This window comes from Mauremys reevesii, linkage group 6 (assembly GCF_016161935.1).
Source record: "Mauremys reevesii isolate NIE-2019 linkage group 6, ASM1616193v1, whole genome shotgun sequence".
NCBI classification, from domain to species: domain Eukaryota; kingdom Metazoa; phylum Chordata; order Testudines; family Geoemydidae; genus Mauremys; species Mauremys reevesii.
Window position 1 is genome coordinate 94,404,931 of NC_052628.1, and position 19,718 is coordinate 94,424,648.

Consider the following 19,718-nt stretch of genomic DNA (forward strand, 5'->3'; position numbering starts at 1 on the left):
ATTAGCTGAAGGAAGTGAACAGGGTAGCATATCTAGAAGTGTGACACCATCGGTGACAGTGGCATTTTAAGCATCATGTCAGTCCTATTCTGATCAGTGTTGAATGACATGATGCTTAAAATGCCAGCAGCAGCCTGCAGCCCATCTATGCTAGCAATATTGGGAGCCCTAACACTTTTGGAGCCAAACCACTGCTAGCAACAGTGAGAAATTTCCCTACTGTAGAGAAGAGATGCAGGGCTTTACATAGCAGTTGCCATACTAGATCCATGGTCCTTCTTGTCCATTGTCCTGTCTCCAACAATAGCCAGCACTAGATACTGGAGAAGATGATCAAGAAAAATGAAGGTTTCATCCTAATCCCTAATAGTTAAAGGTTGATGTAAAACCTGAGGCATGAGGTTTTATATCCCTTCCAATATTCTGTTGGCATTAACTATAACAATTCTGGATATTCTTGTTATCAATGTAAGTATCCAATCAGTCTTTGGATATTGACTACAATGATATCTTGTGGTAATGAGCTCCATGGTTTGATTACTTGTGTATGGGGACTGTTGTCCCCTTACTAAAACTCAGTGGGGGTGTATTTTGGTTGTCTAGCTCCCAGTACCAAAAGAAAGGGTAAGGGTCGATAGGAAATCAGGACCCTGAGACTGACAGTCTCCAGGAGCAATGGGGATAGGCCAGTGCTCCAGGTCAACTGGATTGACAGGGTGGGCAGGCTAATCAGGGAGTTGGGGGGTCTCATCCTCCGTATGAGCTGGAATTGCCTGGGGCCAAGCTAAGGAGAGAGAGGGGCCCAACCTGAGCTGGGTAACACAGCCGTGCCAGCCAGAGGGGCCAGAAAAGCAGCCCAGGAAGCAGGTCAGTGCTGGGAGCAGAGTCACAGAAGCAGCCCAGGGAGGAGAGCTGCAGCAACCAGAGCCAGAGGGGCCAGAGAAGCAGCCCAGGGAGCTGAAGGCAGAGCAGCAGTAGCACTGAGGCAGAGTGGAGCTGGAGCTGAGGCAGAATGGAGTTGGAGCAGTCCATAGCTGGGTACGGTGAGCAGCTGGGGAGAGCGAGGGGGGACCCTGGGCAGCAGGCCCAGCACAGGGAGATGCCCCCAGCCAAGAAGCCTTGCAGGATAGACTTGGAGGGGGATAGTAACCCCGATGGGGTGGGGGTGACGTTGGGAAGAAGGGTCCTGCCACCTAAAGCCTGAGCGCATGTGGCCACCAAGTGTTTGACCCACAGCATCCCTGCAGCACAGCCAGGGCCTGAGGAAGAGGCCTGGGACTTGTGAGGAACAGACTTAACTTCCCTTACATTCCAGAGACACTGCTTGTGGTTTCCCCATGCCACGGAGTGGGGTTATGAGTTTTCCTTTAACCTCTCTCATTTTTTCCTTATTTTTTAAAATTGATTGCTGTTTAATAAATTTTATTTGCTTTGAACTGTATGTAATGATCAGTGGGTCAGGGAAGCATCCGGTGCAGAGAGTGCACCCCAGAGTGGGGACACCCTAGCCCCTGCCCTAAGTGACCACAACAAGATTGGGGGTCAAGCCCCCCAGGAATCCTGTGCCCAGCCTTGTTGGGGTTACGAGGACTCTGCCACACAGGACAGTGGAAGGGGAGCCCTTGAGGTCAGACAGGACTCTGGGTAAAGGAAGTGGGAGCGAGGACTCAGATCCTTTCGTTAGCCCATTTCACTGGGGTAGTGTATAAGCCAGGAAAGTTCCCCATAATAGCGGGACAACTCCCACGCTTACACTTGTTTAGTTAAAAGTTTTGAATATCTCCTTCTCCATAGGCACAGCCATCACCACCAGAAGGATACCACAGTGTCTACAGGTGGTCAGCAACTAGAATAAAAACATTTGGTTCAGACTCAACCTCGGCAAAAATAAAGTGGTTGAAAGAGGGAAAACTCTTTGAAGAACCAGTTGAGTCATTGTCCTCCCATTCCACTGAAAGCCTCTCACCCAGTGGTGTTGTAGCTGGGTCCTCATTCACTGCATCATCGACAATGTACCAAGAAAGCTATGCTTCTCTGGGTCAATACAATTCAGAATGAAGCTCTGAGAGACCTGGAAACAAAGCATCATTGGTCGAAGGGGTCGGACTGTCAAACAAGTTTGCAGAGGAAATCAGGCTAATCCAGAATCTCAGTTTCAGGGCACATTCTAAAACCCTCTTTGATAACGCTTCTCCAATAAAACCAGATTAATGGGGTGCAATGGGGTAGGGAGAAAAAAGGATGGAGGAGAGGGAGAGTAACAAAGAAATAGAAAGTGTATATATCAAGCAGAGGAGCCTCCATCCTTTATATGGAAATGGAGAAGAACAAAATTGTATGACATCAACTTGGGTACCTTCCCCTGCAAACCAAAGCTTAATGGGGAAGCAGTTAGCAGTTTTCTGCAGCAGTATCGATCACCATAATAACTAATAGGTAGGATGAACAGAAAGACAGGGGAATCTACACAGAAACTGACAGAAGAATCTAGATCTTAAAAATGTGTCAGAAGTTTATGAAGTGACATGGGCATGTTAAATGTCCCAGTGGATTTTGGTTAACAGGAATGTACTTAAAATGTCAGGGCTAGATGAAGTTTGAGGGGGGCCCCCCCTTTTTGCATATTCAGTTCCTTCCCTTTATTGTTTTGCCACCATCCATGCCTGGTACCAAACACTCCACTGCTAAATTACCTTTATTTCAGTTCTGGTTTTTTAAAAAGTGATGTACCAATTGTAAAGCTGAATTAAAGTTCAACAGACATTTTAATTTTGGTACATAACTGATAGTAAAACATAATGGTGCTATGTCTTTAATTAGCTGAGTAAGTGATATATATATTGGGGGGAGTGGGGGGCATCAAAATCAAAGGCCCTGGGCTGCAGCCCTTGTGTTCGTCTGGTCCTGATTAACCAGATATATGTGCATATACATATACAGAAACTCCCAACCTCACACACTGTAAGGCTGATAAAAATTGACAAACAACTAAGCCAAGCAGCCAAAATATAGTTACAGAGCCAATGAATATATTTGTTTAGCTTCTTCTCTTGAAGGGTTATTGTTCACATTTCATTTTTGAAAAGACACTGCTAAATTGAAGATGATGCATTAAAGTTGACGTGTATACTTGGAAGAGCTAACTCACATGGAGGCTGAGTTGAATATCATACAACTTTGATTTCCCTGAAGTTTTAGGCAAACAAGTAGGATGCAATTCCAGAAACTTCAACATCTTCAATATTGTGGGTTTTAGGGCCAAATTCCAAGGTTCTTATTCAAGCTGGTTTAATAATGCCAACAGTTGCAAAGCAAAATCATGTGTACAAGTTATTGTACCAGATTTTGTTCTTATTCAATTGTAAATTATTTATTCTTAGAATTAGAGCTCAGCCCTACCTAAGAGCCTGGTCCCAAATAACCTTAGTCTTCAATTAGTTGAATATGGACCCGAATTCAACAACTAGGTTCTTGCTCTATCATGAGCAGATCCAAACACTCCTGTATTTAGCCATAGTATGGCTCTGCATCCAAGTTTGTGTGCATAGGCTCATCTCTCTCTACAAACAAATTCTTCTATTTTAATGTATATAATGGGTAGGCAACCTATGGCACGCGTGCCAAAGGTGGCATGCGAGCTGATTTTCATCCCTGGGTCCTGGCCACCGATCTGGGGGTCTCTGCATTTTAATTTAATTTTAAATGAAGCTTCTTAAACATTTTAAAAACTGTATTTACTTTACATACAACAATAGTTTAGTTATATATTATAGACTTATAGAAAGAGACCTTCTAAAAATGTTAAAGTGCATTACTGACACACGAAACCTTAAATTAGAATGAACAAATGAAGACTCGGCACACCACTTCTGAAAGGTTGCTGACCCCTGGTATATAAGATTATGAGTCTGATCCTGCAAACAGATTTAACTTATTAAAACCACAGAGAAAATGTCCTATATCGCCTTTGAACACAGGCTTTTGTCATAATATACCATCATATATTGACAAGCTCATGAGTAGCTGCATTGAAGTCAATGGAACTACTCTCATTTATTAAGCTACTTGCATGTGTGGTTGCAGGATGAGTGAATGCTAATCCGCCAAGTAACTTTATCAGGAATGTTCTGAAGGACTTTCCCTGGTAGTGACCTCTGTGTAACCCACACGCTATCTGGGTGTGGTGTTCTGTCCTGTCTAGTGGCGATATATATATCTGCTTGGCAGCCAGTTGACTTTTAGCTTATGCGGTAGAGGCTCATGCACTAAGCTCCAGAGGCCCCAGGTTCAATCCCGCCTACTGACGACCAGGGTGTGTCAGTGTTACATATGCACCCTATGTTCTCTATTTAAAAATATGACTGGTTACTCATACAGATATGGCACTCACTCAGCATGAACAGGCTGATATTAACCTGGCAATGGTTCAGAATGTTCAGGAAATCCATTCGTTTTAATTTGCTCTAATTTAAAATATTTCATTTTGCTAATCTGGCAGATGTTTATATAAAAGCTAAAGTGAAAAGGGTGAAGAACTGCTGATTAAGTAGCCGTGTGGAAGAAGAAGAACTCAGAACTCACATATGTCTACATTTAAAACATGACAGCAACACAGCTGCAGAACTACATCTGCGCTGGGGAAGTGCTTCAGCGTAGACCAATACTGGATTTACAATGGTGCCACTGGCTCTGGGCCCAGGGTCAGAAGGGGCCCCAGCCCGCTCTTCTCCACCTCCACCCCCCACCCCCCGCTCTCTCCTGAGGGGTCAGAGGAGCTTGACGTTGCGGGCTGCTGGGGCCCTGTGGCAGCCTCTGCCAGCAGCAGCCTGGCTTCTCCCCCACCTCTTTTGCCAGCGTGCTATGTTCCCTTCCCCCTTCCCTGCCACCAATCAGCTGGATCAGCTGCTTTCTGGCAGGAGGGGGGAGGAGGAGAGAGCCACAGCACGCTCGCAGCTTCGGGGAGGAGGAGGAGAAGAGGCGGGGGTGAAGCCTTGGGGAAGGGGCTGGAATTGGGGCATACCCCCATGACTCCAGCCCACACCCCCTGCCCACCCTGACCACTGCGCCCTCTCACACACTCCCAGCCCCCTGCACCTGCCTCACATACCCTGAGCCCTCTGTCCTGACTCCTGCACCCCCACACACACACCCAGCCCCCTGCCCTGACTCCTGCACCCCACCCACATCCTGAGAACCAAACAGGAGCTGCCCCACGTAAGCACTCCACACCTCAACAACCTGCCCCAACCCTGAGCCCCCTCCCTCGCCCTAGCTCCTGGCCAGACCCTGCACCCAAACATTTTTTTACAATATTTGGAAAGATCATTAAGTGGTCCATCGAGACCCCCCATGATTTTCAAGTGGTCTGTGGAAAAATAAATTAGACGACAAGAACAATCAAGGTACCTCACTTTATTTTCATTTACTTGCTATTACTTATAGGAGGATGAAGGAAAAAAAGAATGAAAAACGGGGGTGGGGGAGATAAGAAAGAATGTTCTTTTTCTTGGCTGGGTCCCAAGGAGGTGCCCCAAAAATGAAGCTGAGCACAGGGCTGGGGGGCCTCACTAACTCTAAATCCACCACTGGTTGTCACATCAGCTGGGCTGGGGATACTGTCAGGGCCAGTGTAACCACTAGGCTAATTAGGCGACCGCCTAGGGTGTCAAGATTTGGGGGTGCCAAAAAGCGGTGTCCCAACATTTTTTTTTACACTACAGTGGAGTCACATCTTACGCGGGGGTTAGGTTCTAAAGTCACCATGTAAGAGGAAAATCGCGTATAGTGAAGATGACCATAAAGTACAATATACACAGTATACACTAGAACAGGGGTCCTCAGCCTAAGGCACACATGCCAAAGGTGGCACACAAGCCGATTATTTTTTAATGGCAGGCTGCAGGTCCCGGCTGCCGCTGAGCCTGCTGCCAACCTGGGGTTCTGTTCACTCAGCCGGCAGCGGGCTGAGCAGGGCCAGCAGTGGGCCGGCTCCTGCCAGTGGGGTCCCGGCCGCCAGCCCTGCTCAGCCCGCTGCCAGTCTGGGGTTCCGGCTGCCAGCCCCTTGCCAGCCAGGGTCTCGGCCACCGGCCCCACTCAGCCTTGTGCTGGCCTGGGTGAATGGCAGGAGGCTGAGCGGAGTCACCAGCTGGCAGCTGAGTGAACAGAACCCCAGGCTGGCAGCAGTAAGATGTGACTCCACTGGATTCATTTTTGAAAATTTATAATAAATAATGTCCCGGGGCCGGGGGGGAGGTGAAAGTTTCGCCTAGGGTGCAAAATATCCTTGCACCAGCCCTAGATACTGTGTCAGCTGATCCCCACGGTCTCCAACCTACCTGGGCAGTACAGCAGACTTGGCCTTGCCCACTAGCTCCTCTCCACTCCCTAGCCCACCCACCACTTCCCCACCCCTAAAGGCTTAGCCCTCTTACTTTAAAAAATGTTTGCTTGCCCCTCTTCCTGCCTCAGGCTTTTCTAGCAGCCCTGTTGCCAGGTATCCAGTTTTAGACTGGAAACTCCAGTAGAAAATGGGACCTGAGTGTCCGGTTAGCAGTGCTGACTGGAAACTACATGTCCAGTTACAGGAGTAACCACATTAGCCTCTGCTCCTCCCACTCCCAACACCCACCCCAGAGGGCTGGAAGAGAACCTGTCCTGCTGCTGTGGGAGCAGGGGCAGCTCAGTGCAGAGAGAGACAAAGAGAATGGGCTAGAACCTGGTAGGTACCTGCTCTATGTGGGCAGGGGGGGGATCCTGTTTACGCCCCTCCCCAGCCCTACTGCCCTTGTAGTTTACCCCTGACCCCTCCCTTGCTCCAGAGACCAACCCTAGCTCCTGTCCCACTGTGCTTTTACCCCCAGACTCTTTTACAATCATTCCCCAGAGGGGCCACAAATAAGTTTGACGCCGGGCCCACAAAAAGTTAATCCTGCCCTGGTGTAGACAGCCACTACAGCAGCTGGAGGGGGTTCTCCAGTTGCTGTAGTTAATCCATCTGCCTTAGAGGTGGTAGTTAGGTCAACAGAATTCTATCAACCTAGCACTGTCTATACAGGCCGGATTTTTCACACCCCTGAGTGATATAGTTGGGTCGACTTAACTTTTCAGCATAGACCTGCCCTAAGTAGCAGTTATTCTTGTGATGGATCTCATTGAATTCAGTGAGGCTACTCATATATAAATCTCACTGTAAGATTGCAGAACTGAGCCTTAAGTATGAAGTGACTCCGAACGATCGTATGATTATGCATTAAAAAAGTGAAACCAGACACTTGCAGTTCTACTGATAAGAAAGGTCACAATAGCCCATAGGATGATCTTCTCTGTGAACTGGGCCTAGAAATGACTTTTAGTTTAATCTTATGAAGGATTCTAAGGCTAAACTGTATACCAGTGATGGACAGGGACAGCAAACCACTAGAAAAATAGGAAAGCAATGAAGACTATAATAAGGTATTTGTATTTGTTGTTCATGGTTCTACTTGAATGATCCCTGCAGTGTACTGAACTGTTGAACCATACTGGAAATGAGTTCCTGTCAGAATCTAAATATTCAGCAAAAACGGAACAGCCTTCAGACGCTTAAATTCTAATTAGCAAGGTCCCTAATGCAATTAGGACTTGAGAAGCCAGAATGAACATCTAGCTAACATAAAAACAAGAATATATTCAACAATAGTACAAGTATCGATTTTTTGTACCGTTCTGTAATGAAATAGGATATTAGCTTCTATATGCGTCATTTGAATCCCTTCATCAGGGGAGAATAAACTGATTTTTTCAGTTCTTTACCTGATAATCTTTTAATGCCAGACAAGGTAGCGCCAAGAGTCTTATGCTGTCTTCTTAAATTACTTACTCTTTATTCCAAGAGGCAGCATGAATGCTGGAGCTGCTTGTCTGATGTGACAAACTATCAAGTAAAGAACTAAACAGACTCATTTTTTTTCTGTGGGTGGAGGAAGTTTAAGCTTGCTGAAACTACATCAAAGAACCTATGCCTTATTTCACTTATGAACAAAGGCTTCTGCTGTATATGAGGGCATCCTGCTTGTGGTAACTGGGTGTTAGTTCACTAATACCACCAGCCTGTTAGCCACTCAAACACTCTTCTGGGTTATGCCAGCCCATACTTTACATTGGTGGTTAACAATAGATGTACCCCCATCCTCAAGTCCCCTAGAAGCGTTCGCCTGTGGTATCCAGCCTTGATGCTGGCTTCTCACAGAAATCCCAGATCCTTTGCCCCCAAAGGAGCAGTGTATCCCACTTAACCAGTTTTACCTCAAACCACTGCTCTTGTATAAAACAACACTCGTGAGCACTTATAATAAACCAAAAGAAGGTTTATTTAAGAAAGATTCCACTAGAAGCGAGAGTTATAGAAACAGATGTTCATGGTTTATATTGTAACCAAGGGCCTATACTTATAGTTACCTTTATCATCTATGAAAGTATGTTTTCTCCCAAAGTTCAGTCTGCTGGAGAGCTAACTGACTTCACAGAAAGCAGGATCTAATCTTTCATGAAAAACACCCCCACTCAGAGGTGCTAGAACTGGAGGGGTGGGTACCACACCCCCGGCCTAAAGAGGTTTCCATCACATACAAGGTTTACAGTTTGGTTGAATGACTCTCAGCACCCCAACCATACACATTGTTCCAGCACCCCTGCCGCACTCAACAAAACATCTCAGTGAATGGATACAGAGTCCCTCTCCCCACTCTGTGCTATACTAAAACACAGTCATTTGTCTTTATTCATAGACAGGGTAATCCCCCATCTTATTATGATCCTTTTTTAAAAACAAAACAAAAAAACCTCTACATGGCTTGATTGTTTGCAGTTGTCTTGGATGGTTTTCCATTGGCTGTTCTGACCAAAAAGGGATGACAACTCCCTCCTGCATGAATAGGTTGTCACAGAGTAATATTATTCCTGGTGACTCCTTTTAACCTTATGGCCATAAAAGCATAAAACTTCAATAGTTATATTATTCCTTAAATATTATCTGTACACACATCATGCTGTGATTATGATCAGTAAGTCACAAGTTTTCAATAGAGATCTTATGTTACCCTTTATAGATAAATTCCCTATAAGCAATGTCTGATGTAGTGAGTTTGTCAGGTCTGAGACTAAAGAACAGGGGACCCTTTGCCAAGAGGCCATTGTGTCAAGGGAGGATAAACCACAATTATTACAGCTTTGTGTGTTATGCCCCCCAAGTAGTCTCTTTTCCAAGCTGAAAATTCCCAGTCTTATTAATCGCTCCTATATGGAAGCCGTTCCATACCCCTAATCATTTTGTTGCTCTTTTCTGAATCTTTTCCAATTCCAATATTTTTTTTGCAATGGGGCATCCACATCTGCACACAGTATTCAAGGTGTGGGCATACCATGGATTTATATAGAGGCAATATGATATTTTCGGTCTCCTGGTATCTTCCCTGCCTGTGGACTGTGTCTTCTTTCCTTTATGTAAGACAGAGGTGCTCCCACACACCATGAGAAGTTTTTACTGGTGGATTCAAACAGCATCTCTAGCCCCTGTACTTTCAGGTTGAGTTCATATTTGATCAATATCCTGCAGCCCTGCTCAGTTCCGGATTTGTGATTCCCAAGGGCTTCTCACAGATGATTACTAAAAATAACTGGTCAAAGACTATTCAGAAAAAAAAATCAGATGTACTTTCCCTTGTTGATTTAACATTGTTCAGCAAGGAAGTTTGTTTGCAGCACTGTTATTTTTAGTTTAGCACTTTGGTCAAGTCTTTTTAAGGTCGTGTCACACTAAGGAAAAACAAGTCTTTCAGGACTGCAAATGTCTCACTTCCCATCAGAGTTAGGAAAGCTGATCACTTTGTGACTCGTTTCTATGCTGACATAAAAGCATTGCAGCAGCCTTTGTACATAAACCTCAAAATCCCAACCTTTTTAATTACAGTGGAAAACATTATTTTTGCTGCTGCTGAACTGTTCACTATGCTCTTTCAAAAGTGTCATTCGTTACTAGTGAATTTGTTAACCCTAGATATACTTGTCTCCCAAAATGCAATCAGTAACTCATGGTTTTTAATGTAACAAAACAATCTAGTTGGCACAGTGAAAGGGTCCCAGTTTACAAACTACATCTGTCCATTGTCAATTCTAGATGCAACAAAATCCACTCCATTTCTAGATCCAGCCTTTAACTTCAATTCTAGATGCACCTAATTGCCAGTCAGTCTTTCTGAACTCATTCCAAAATATTCTGGACTTGACTGTGTGGTTAATGCAGCATGTTTCCTATGTACTAAACTTGCTTTGAACATGAGGCAAATTTGCCTTTTTATCAAATGTAATAATCAGTCTGAATTACTTGGATTCTTTAATTTTGCTCATTGTATATTGTATATTTTGTAAAAACTAGTTAAAGCCTAGCCACCATTAACCTTAATTAAGATTCCCTCTGATTACATCCCTTAACTACATCTTAGACTCTCACAGAGCTTTTTAAGGGAGTACACCAGTATGCTGACTCAGGAGCCAACTCAGTACCCTGTCACTAAACCTGATTGAAAGACAGGCAGGAAAACAATTAACTGAATGGGGATTCATCTGAGGAGCTAATTTAGGGTGACCAAATAGCAAGTGTGAAAACCCCAGGGTGGCGGGAGAGAGAATAGTTGCCTATATAAGGCAAAGCCCCTAATCTCAGGCTGTCTGGTCACCTGGGCTCAAGGGATGGAAGTATCCTCAGCAGCCAGACACAGACAGGCAGTATAGGAGGGAGAGTTGGGAGCCTGCAGGAAAGCAGAAGCAGGTAGGGCTATAACCTTCCCCAGAAGCAAATGGGGAGCTGGCAACTTACTGTAAATGTAAAGTACAATAAGACAGGGGAGATTGAGGAGGCCTGGAATGGTTGTGGTCTGCAGTTAAGGCCTGAGGGAACTCAGAAGCAGGGCCGCCCAGAGGGGGGGGCAAGAGGGGCAAACCCCCCCCCCCCCCCGGCGCAGGGGCCCCCCCCCACTTTCTGGGCTGGCCCCCCCTGCTTGCTGCCAGCTCTCGCAGCATGCCGGCGCAGGTTCCCCGGGACGAGCGGACCGATGACCCGCAGGCATGGCGCTGCGAGGGCGCTCCGGCTGCGGCGCCGCTGCGGCATGACAGCGCAGCAGGCATGCAGGGCGCAGACCACGGGACCCGCCGACCCACGCCACCCCGGCCCGGTCGCGCGCCGGCCACATGCCCCTGCGCCTCGACCGGCAGCCGCCCGCCAGGACCGAGCCCGCTGGAGCCCCCTGGCTCCCCCAGGCCCGCCCCCCTGCTCCGTCCGCCCCCCGCCGCCCCGCCCCCTGGCTCTCTGCTCAGAAGACCACCCTGTGACAGGGAGACTAAGCCGATCTAACGTATGCCAAGAAACAGAATGGTAGTGGCATACTTTAACTCACATCTTATTAAAGCCTTGGTTAATTGTTTTTCATGCAGGGATTCTCAAACTGGGGGTCTGGACTCCTCAGGGGGTTGTGAGGTTATTACATGGGGGTGGGGGTTGTGAGCTGTCAGCCTCCACCCCAGGCCCTGCTTTGCCTCCAGCATTTATAATAGTGTTAAATATAAAAAAAGTATTTTTAATGTATAAGGGGGTCACACTCAGAGGCTTGCTATGTGAAAGGGGTCACCAGTACAAAAGTTTGAGAACCATTGTGCTACAGTCCTCTTCTGACTCCTTGTTGGGGGACAAGTTGCTTCACCAATTTAAGGAATTAAGGCCTGAAAGTGTCTCAGTACAGCAGAAAGGTGCTTCCTCTTCTGTCAGCGTCAGCCTCAATATATGTGAGAACAGCCTACAGGCCAAACACCAGCTGGAGATAGAGCAGGCATGTTCCAGTTATTTTCCTTCCCCATGCAATACAGGGTGTGTGCCAGGGCTGTGTATGTGTGCATTGGTTCTGTGCTAGCTGAGAGCTCATTAAGACCAGGGGAAGTTCTTTTTTTAATAAGAAACATGATATGTTTTAGGTACAAATAAAAGCCCTTAGGTTTTTCTGTGAAAGGGGAAGTGAGAAAAGAAAAGCATCTGTTTAGCTTTTTAGCTATTCATCCTCTCAGAGTTAACTGGACCAGTTTATATATAAATTTAAAAATCTTTTAGCCGGAGCAGTATCACACTCTACTTAACCCTTAACACTAACATCTGATTTTAGGATTTGTCTACATGGGGTTTATTTTGCACTAATAGCGGATTTTTTTAAATTAAAATGGTTTCTATCCACATGGCAATTTTTCTTCTGAGTTAACTGGCCATTTAGTGTGAATTGGATAATCACATTGAAACCAGTGAAAATGGTTACGTTCATTTCCAAAGAGTGGAGGGAGGGGGATTGGGGAGCTTGTGTGGCTGCATCTGCATTGATTATTTTTTCAATCCTTCTTTTGCTATCCCACACTGTAATACTATACATTGGAACTGACCTGTCTGTTGACCCTCTATTGTTCTGGGGTCACACTGACCAGATATCACTTCCCTGGTGTGAAGCCAGGAACACTCATTTGCAATTACTCACTACTGGAGCATTATAGCAGTGTTACAACAGCCATGTTTCATATATCTGCCACATGGCCACAATGAACCATGCAAAGGTCTTGGATTTCTTTGCTATGTGGGGATGGGAGACTGTTCAGTCCTGCCTTAACAGCAACCACCGCCATGCATAAATATGAATATATAGCAAAGCAAATTACTAAAACAGAGTCACTCCCAGGACACCCCATAACAAAGGGACAGAGTTCTAGCAGGATTGTAAAATAAAAGGACAAATAGGACCACTGGCAATGCTCAAAGTACCTGGCCTTAGAGGAGGTGCACTGAACTTTTGCTAGGGAGGATACCACTGAATCCCAAAATGCTGTGGACAGTGCTGAAGGCATTAGGAGACCATAGTCCCTGACCAGGACTTTGAGGAGAAGATTTGACCTGAAAGTCAAGATCTTTCTCTCACAAATGCCTGAGACAGCCCAGCAGGAACAGGCAGCTCTGGGAACACAGGTAGACAGCCAATATTATAGCTCTGCCTGTATTATGTCCTATGTTACAATAAGACTGATCATGGAGTAGTTTCAACAAACTTCTTTCTTCTGGTGTCAAATGCTGCCATTTTAGGGGGTGGGTAAGCTAAAAGCCATTCTGATATTGCACAGCTTCTAGCCTCTCCCCTTTTCTCCAGGCTCAAAATGGCATCTACACAAGGAAATTTTTGCTTTATGGGGCTTATTACCTACAGCCAGCTATCATGGTGGAACCCACCCCCATCTTCCTTTGTTCCATGCTCCTCATACGCCAGCTGACTGTCACCTGCATGCGCACATGTCAAGCTAGTGGCACTGCTGTGGTTTTAAATAAGGAAACCTTGAAGTGCAGATGTGTTTACTAAAATGTCAGTTAAAGGAAAAATAATGCAGTATAAAAAATACTTTGCTTCACAGTTTGACACTTTCACGCAGCTTAGCACTTTAAGTGCATTTCCCAAAGTAAGACACTGAAAATGCATAGAGATTGTAAGGCCCTTGGCAAGCTGTAATCAGACTCAAAACATTAACCCCCTAGGTTCAGAACAATTACAGTAGAACTCTATGCACTTTGTGCATGCTTGCAGGTGATAAGCAAGAATTTAAGGCAAAAATAATGCTCTATTTTGGCACATTGCAAGGCAGAAATCTACTTGGGGCTGTCTATAATAGATAGAGTTGCCCTTCCAGTCCAGCAGCACTTCTTGGGGGGAGGGGAGGGACCGGGGGAGGGGAGGCATTCTGGTGAATATCACTGCACAACTTTCTGGTCTGCCCATAGCCTTTTTAACAAGCCCCTTCTGTGCCTCTTGGGGACTTTTATCAGGGCAACATCCTCCAACATAAGAGAAACTTGAAGAGATGCAGCAATTATTAATCTGCCCCATGGAAACACTCAGTCCTAATGCCCAAACCTGTTGCCCATCCACCCAGCCATCTGACCATCACACCAACAGCCTAAGATTAGAACAGTGTTACTACACAAAGGGGAAAATAGAGGTGGGAGGTGTCCTACCATTTTCAAATTTTCCCAGACTGGCAAGAGGCTATTGGACCATATTCCAAAATTGAGGGGAAAGTAAAATTTTATTTTTGTGGCCATGGAGACTTGAATTACTACAATAAATATTGGTTCTTTTTCTCAGTTCCTATACCTGATGCCACAGAGTCTCCAAGGACTATTATCAGTTGCAGAATGCAGAGCAGGCAAGGAAGACCAAGGATGAAATGTATATGGAACTCTTGTTGGCATCCCAGAAGAAGGAATAAAAAAACCAAACAAACCACACAGAGTGATGGAAGTTCTCCTTGCTGAAAGAGAGAAGGACAGAAACTTAGTCATGCAAAAACAGGATTGATGGAGAACATGTTGCCATAGTCTTCTGGCCAAGCAACCCAACCCAGCTAGGTCCTGCAGCTCATAGAGTCATAGAATATCAGGGTTGGAAGGGACTTCAGGAGGTCATCTAGTCCAACAGCCTTCTCAAAGCAGGACCAATCCCCAACTAAATGGAGAAAAATGTGTATGGGGAGCAGCATTATCCTTCCGTTCTCCCTTCCACAGGATACTCAAAACAGTTAATACTGGGACTCTCCTTCACTCCTACAACCACAAATGATGGCTTCTTCCCACACCATTCAACACTCTGCAGCAAAGGCAACAGGCAGAAATCTCACATCTAGATGTGTGCGTGCCCAGTGCAGCACAAATGTGTGCACTCAGCACTTGTAGGCAAGTGTTTCACATCCTTATGGTACCATGTTGTGGTTTAGGATGCAATGGACATCAAGACTTGGCAGTTTTGTTATGTTTATTATTTGCACTACTTGATGTTCATTAAGGATTTTTTACAAAAGTTCACTGAAGTTTCATAATTTACGACATATCCCACAAACCTAATAAAATGCCCTTCCCAAACACTGTTGTATAAATCACTTAAAAGCAAAATAAAACTTCTATTTCATTAAAGCCATGAACACAGAATAACGAAGCCATACAACAATGCATAATAAAACTGCATTTCAGCTCCTAACCTCAAATTAGGAGCACAGGGCATGGCTGAGGATATGCTACAGTTTGCAGAGACAGCCCCTCTGGCTGTTCAAAACACTGTGAAAGTCTCAGTACCTTTCCCTTCCATCCCTCAGTGAAGCTTTTTCCCTTGCTCTCACAGCTACTGGGCAGAATACAAATAGTCATCATGAGGCAGGTTGCTCAGCAGCTCTGTTAGTTAAAAATTGTTGGTTTTGTTTAATATGTTCAAGAAGGTATTTTAATTATGTATTTTTGAAGTAATGTTAAGTAAATCACTGGCTTCAATAGAATTTAATATGGAGTATATGAACTATGACCCTTGGACTCTATCTCTGTAAGCAAACTTATTTACAACTTAGACACTGGAGTCCTCTGGCTCAAACCGGACTGAACCAGTTTTTCCCAGCAGAGCCAACCCCCAACATTCTATTCCCCCCAAACTTTTTCCACCTGAGAGATTATATAAGATCTTGTTCAGCGCCTGCTTGGGGCTGCCCATTCCAGCAGCAGCGAGTGCATGGTCGGGTCTGCCCAACTCTCCAGAGCTGGAGAGAGGAGTACCATCTATCCCGCAGCAAGGTTGAGGAAGGAGAAGCTTGCCATCACTATCCCCACGACAGCGAACTGAATCCTTTTTACCTGTGGAGGGTCCTGCTTTCTTGGTGTCCATCAGCCAAGAGGGTCTCCCATCCTGCAACAAAATCCAGCAGTTGTCGGGACTCCCCAGTGGTCCTCCTCAAAGGCTTCAAATTAGCCGGAGAGTAGAAGATCCTGGGCTTCGTGTCCGTGCATAATGTCCATTGTGCCTAAATTGTAGGAAAGGTTTCTGTATTGGGGTTTCATTTATTTTATTTTTTTGAGTGCAAAGGGAGGTTTTGTGGGTCTGAGCTTCAAGCTCCTAGAGCCAGTCACTGAATAACTGTACAATTCAGTTTGTGTTTCTTCCCCCCACCATTTTCTGTACCTTTACCCTGAATACACCTACCTTTGTTTGCACCATATTACCTTGTCTTTTCTTCATTTTTATTACATCGCACAGTGTGGGAAGATCACCCTTATTGTAAGCTAAATCCACTGGTGACAGACACAGAAGGGAGCTGCGTCTGCTCTTCTGAGAAAAGGGGCTTTCCTTTTCTATCTTTCCCCCTACCATTTCTCAAGTATTTTCTCTCCAAAGTGTTGCCTTACTCCCCTTGGGGTAACAGCCCCCAGTCTTATCATGACAGTGCCATCTCCCTCTCGCCCTTTCAAACAAACTCCAGTCATTCTGCAGTTGCTCAGGGTACAGCTGGACAGGTCCTTTCTCCTAACCAAGTACCCAGTAAATGGCTTCATAAGCCAGAAGAGCAGAGGGTCAGACAGGTCCCCACAATAGGAGTAGGTATCACAATATCATTAGTGTCCATAGTGGTGCTGGAAGCAAAAATTCCATTTTTCATTAATTACACAGGCACAGGTGTCAAGTGATTCTAGCATTATGGACGTTTCCTGGACACCCCACATTAATGTTGCTAAACCTGAGTGATCAACCAGGTGATCAGCTTAGAAGCACAGTGGCTGACGTTCAAAGCTCTTGGATGTGCACTTGCAAATAATACACAGACTCTGATGTGGATGCAAGTGCCAGGACAATGGTGCAAAGCAGTGTTTCCTCTATGCTGGCAGCAGTTTGAAAATGGCACTGGCTTGCAAGAAACAATCATGGGGATGCCAGAAGAACCACCATGAAAATATTAGTTTGACCCCAGTTCCCAGAATGCCAGTGGCTTCTGGTAGGTATTTCCACCAGAGGAAAAACCCTTAATACAGAGATACCAGCAATGGGACAAAGCATTGAAGATACTTGCCGAGAATGTGGAGTGCTTTTTTTTTTCCCCCAGCAAGTGAGTGCTATGTGTACACACTGATTCATAGGGATTTAGATAAAAAGCCAGCCATGTGATCAGTTATTTCCCCATAGTTATTCCACAATACTGTGTGCACAAACCTTTGTTCTGGAAAAAACTTGTGCAGAACAAAACATGTGCAGGCAAGCCTGTATGTAAGCAGATCATGATATTACATTTGTCAGTTACACAGAAAACAATGTTAGGGTTCAATTTGGGTCTCAGTCTTCTCATAGGAAGTCATTGACAAAACTCCCAGTGCTTTCAGGATAAAGCGCCTTGTCCCTCCCATTCCTTCTGCTGTCAAACTTATAGATATTCTTGTTTTGATTAATGGATGGGCTCTTTTAAATTTTGTTTCTATAGAAACAGGTTTGAATAGAGGAAGTATCTTGGAATTACATAAGATACTGGTTTAGGTTTACAGAGAGCAGGCAAATATGCCAAGCACCCACAAGTCTCCTGGCCCTCATCATTATTTTTGGAGGGAGGCCCAAATTCAGGCAATCCAGTACCCTAAGCACACCATAATATGAAATACCTGTAGTCCCATCCCACAGCCTTGCACACATGCTTGGGGGCTAGCTCTGACTTGGAGTGCAAGGGCAGCAGCTTGGTACCACCACCTTCCCCACCACCAGGAGCAGACGGCAACTCTACCTCTTAGAGCAGAGGTGGGCAAAATATAGCCCATGGGACTCTCCTGCCTGGCTCTTGAGCTCCCTGCCGGGGAGGCTAGCCCCTGGCCCCTCCCCTGCTGTCCCCCCTCCCCCGCAGCCACTCTGGCAACATGACTGGACTTTTAGCAGCCTGGGCAGCAGTGCTGACTGGAGCCACCAGGGTCCCTTTTTGACCAGGCATTCTAGTAAAAAAAACCCAGACACCTGGCAACCCTACTAGTAGTGCAGTGACCATGGAGACAAAGATGACAGTTTGGGCTAGATCCAAAGGCCAGTAAGTGAAGGCCATTTTTCCATTGACTTTCATAGACTCTAGGACTGGAAGGGACCTCAAGAGGTCATCGAGCTAAGTTCCCTGCCCTCATGGCAGGACCAAATACTGTCTAGATCAGGGGTCAGCAACCTTTCAGAAGTGGTTTGCCGAGTCTTCATTTATTCACTCTAATTTAAGGTTCTGCGTGCCAGTAATACATTTTAACATTTTTAGAAGGTCTCTTTCTATAAGTCTATAATATATAACTAAACTATTGTTGTACGTAAAGTAAATAAGGTTTTTAAAATGTTTAAGAAGCTTCATTTAAAATTAAATTAAAATGCAGATCTCCCTGACTGGTGGCCAGGACCTGCTCAGTGTGAGTGCCACTGAAAATCAGCTTGCGTGCCACCTTCGGCACCTGTGCCATAGGTTGCCTATTCCTGGTCTAGACCATCCCTGATAGACATTTATCTAACCTACTCTTAAATATCTCCAGAGATGGAGATTCCACAACCTCTCTAGGCAATTTATTCCAGTGTTTAACCACCCTGCCTGTTAGGAACTTTTTTCTAATGTCCAACCTAAACCTCCCTTGCTGCAGTTTAAGCCCATTGCTTCTTGTTCTATCCTTAGAGGCTAAGATGAACAAGTTTTCTCCCTCCTCCTTATGAAACCCTTTTAGATACCTGAAAACTGCTATCATGTCCCCTTTCAGTCTTCTCTTTTCCAAACTAAACAAACCCAATACTTTCAGCCTTCCTTCATACGTCATGTTATGTAGACTTTTATTCATTCTTGTTGCTCTTCTCTGGACCCTCTCCAATTTCTCCATATCTTTCTTGAAATGCCCAGAACTGGACACAATACTCCAGTTGAGGCCTAACCAGCTCAGAGTAGAGCAGAAGAATGACTTCTTGTGTCTTGCTCACAACACACCTGTTAATGCATTCCAGAATTCTTTTTTTGCAACAGCATCACACTGTTGACTCATATTTAGCTTGTGGTCCACTATAACCCCTAGATCCCTTTCTGCCGTACTCCTTCCTAGACAGTCTCTTTCCATTCTGTATGTGTGAAACGGATTGTTCCTTCCTAAGTGGAGCACTTTGCATTTGTCTTTATTAAACTTCATCCTGTTTACCTCAGACCATTTCTCTAATTTGTCCAGATTATTTTGAATTATGACCCTATCCTCCAAAGCAGTTGCAATCCCTCCTAGTTTGGTATCATCTGCAAACTTAATAAGTGTACTTTCTATGACAATATCTAAGTCGTTGATGAAGATATTGAACAGAGCTGGTCCCAAAACAGACCCCTGCAGAACCTCACTTGTTATACCTTTCCAGCAGGATTGGGAACCATTAATAACTTCTCTCTGAATACAGTTATCCAGCCAGTTATGCACCCACCTTATAGTAGCCCCATCTAAGTTGTATTTGCCTAGTTTATTGATAAGAATATCATGCAAGACCGTACCAAATGCCTTACTAAAGTCTAGGTATACCACATCCACTGCTTCTCCCTTATCCACAAGACTTGTTATCCTATCAAAGAAAGCTATCAGATTGGTTTGACATGATTTGTTCTTTAATGGCCTTTGGATAAGGCCCAATGTTCGGGCAAGAGTTCGTATGGTGGTGTACATGTTTTTCATGGATAAGTCCATTATTACTGAAAGCAAATGTTGGCTAGGGGCACTAAATTCTCCTTATTTCCCTTCTCCTTATTTCTTTGACTAGAAAGTACTTTCATTTAACAACTCTGAAGAAGAGGCCCTCTAACAATTCTATAGGTTGTACTGCTTGTCTCCCAAT

The 19,718-nt window shown here is 45.0% G+C and overlaps 1 protein-coding gene across 5 annotated transcripts in view; it reads left to right on the forward strand.

Annotated features, from left to right (window-relative positions):
• GCNT1 (glucosaminyl (N-acetyl) transferase 1) overlaps positions 1–19,718 on the forward strand; it is an 87,544-nt gene that overhangs the window by 13,888 nt on the left and 53,938 nt on the right. For 3 of the 5 annotated variants that reach the window (XM_039543252.1, XM_039543260.1, XM_039543257.1), the window contains exon 2: positions 1,795–1,926. The exons of 1 other annotated variant lie outside the window; for it this stretch is intronic. The gene's annotated coding sequence lies outside the window, so the exon portion shown is untranslated. Of the gene's footprint in view, positions 1–1,794; positions 1,927–10,788; positions 10,805–19,718 lie in introns of those variants that run through there. One more of the 5 variants, XM_039543255.1, reaches the window with a different exon arrangement.